Consider the following 2,358-nt stretch of genomic DNA (forward strand, 5'->3'; position numbering starts at 1 on the left):
GCTTTTCTCTCAAGATACTTACACTCTGACGGGTATTCACATTGACATTACACATCCAACGGAGCATACTGGCTTCATTCCTTGTGAGCTTACGCATGTCCTCAGCAGTCACAACCCATGTTTCACTGCCATGTAGCATGGCTGTTCGTACACATGCATCATACAGTCTGCCTTTTACTCTGAGCGAGAGTCTCTTTGTCACCAGCAGAGGTAAGAGCTCTCTAAACTTGGCCCAAGCTATTCTTATTCTAGCAGTTACACTTTCAGCACACCCACCCCCACTACTAACTTGGTCACCCAAATAGCGGAAGCTATCGACTACCTCTAGTTTTTCTCCCTGGAATGTGACAGAAGTTGTTTCCTGTTTGTTCACAGTGTTTATTGCACCTGAACATCTGCCACATACAAAGACTAACTTGCTAGTTAACCTGCCTTTGATATTGCTGCACCTCTTATGTGTCCATAGCTTGCACCGGGTACATAATGTAAATAATTTCTCATCTCTTAAGTATAGAACTTTCTCACTTTCCCGAGTGTTAAAGTAATACACCTGCTTGTTGTTTATACACCTGTCATCGTCTTTTGTTTTTCTGTAAATTTCAACTATATACACATACATACATATATACTATATGTTCAAAACTGAAGCCATATCTTATACTAAGTCCTATCGCCTGCAATTTTCCAACAAAATTTTGTGTATATATGTATATATGTACGTACATACATACAAGGTGTTCAAAAGTTCCTGGTTTGGGTAAAAGTAAATACAGGAGGATCAGTTATTATTTTATTCAATATATACCCCTAACAGATCCACACATTTATTGCAGTGTGTCCTTCAGATTCAAGCCCTGTAAAAGGACTTGAAAGGTTGGGCCTCCAACCAGGACTTTCATGACACCCTTAAAAGCTAGGAACATTTTATATATATATAATAATTACTTATTGGTACATTGTACTTTGTTATGCAACCATAATATACTATAAAGTATATTAAACACTTTATAAGTCAATACTGTGTTCTACTGTATTAGCAGTGCTTAACAGGTGATGTAATAGCACTGCTAACACAGTAGAACACAGTATTGCCTCATAAAGTGTTTCATATACTTTATAGTATATTATGGTTGCATAAAAAATACAATGTACCTATAAGTAATTACTGTATTTTAATGTGTATAAGGAACCCCCAAATTTTGGGGGTTTAAAATTTGAGAAAAAGGTTTTGTAAGGGATTATAATGCTACCAATATATAAGAAACACCCATATTTTTTAACCTAATTTTTGACAAAAAAGGGTTTCTTATACACGTTAAAATATGGTAATATGTATGTGCCAGATGCTAGGAATGTGTTTAATATGTAAAATTGGTTTATCCAATAATGTTACACCATTGTGTGTGATGGCTATTTAAGCAATGTGTTCATAGATGAAAGAACTCCTTAAATATGGCATATACACCCATTACCTATTTCTTCATGCTTGATCTCATTTTTGTTTACATCGTGACAAATCAGTGCTGGGTATAATTTCTACAGAAAACTGAAGTTTTATATATGTATCTTTTATCTCTTGTTTCAGTCATTACACTGTGGCCATGCTGGGGCAGTGCCTAGAAGAATTTTTAGTTGAATCAATTGAGCCCAGTACTTATGTTTTTCTTTTTAAAGCCTTGTTCTGCTGAACTGTTAAATAATGGGGAGAGGGGTGCATAAAAACACCAACACCAGTTGTCAGGCGGTGTGGGGGACAAACACAGATATATGATGGGCTTCTTTCAGTTTCCATTTACCAAATCCACTCAAAGCTCTGGTTGGCCTGAGGCTATAGTAGAAGACACTAGCCAAGATACCATGGTGTGGGACTGAACCTGAAACTTACATATATGTATATGAAACGAATGGTGATTAATAAAAATTCTTGTATCTTCTATCTTACATTTACTATATATATATATTCTTTTATTCTTTCAGTCATTTGACTGTGGCTATGCTGGAGCACTGCCTTTTAGTCAAAAAAATCAATCCCACAACTTATTCTTTGTAAGCCTAGTATTTATTCTATCGGTCTCTTTTGCTGAACTGCTAAGTTATGGAGACGTAACCACACTAACATCAGCTGTCTAGTGATGGTGGAGGGACAAACACAGCCACACAAACATATACATATGTATATATATATACATGGCAGGGTTCTTTCAGTTTCCATCCACCAAATCCACTCACACAACTTTGGTCAGCCCAAGGCTATAGTAGAAGACACTGAACCCAGAACCATTTGGTTGGGAAGTAAGCTTCGTACCACATAGCCACTCCTGCACCTATATATATATATATATATATATATATATATAT

This window comes from Octopus bimaculoides, chromosome 16 (genome assembly GCF_001194135.2).
Source record: "Octopus bimaculoides isolate UCB-OBI-ISO-001 chromosome 16, ASM119413v2, whole genome shotgun sequence".
Taxonomy (NCBI): Eukaryota; Metazoa; Mollusca; class Cephalopoda; order Octopoda; family Octopodidae; genus Octopus; species Octopus bimaculoides.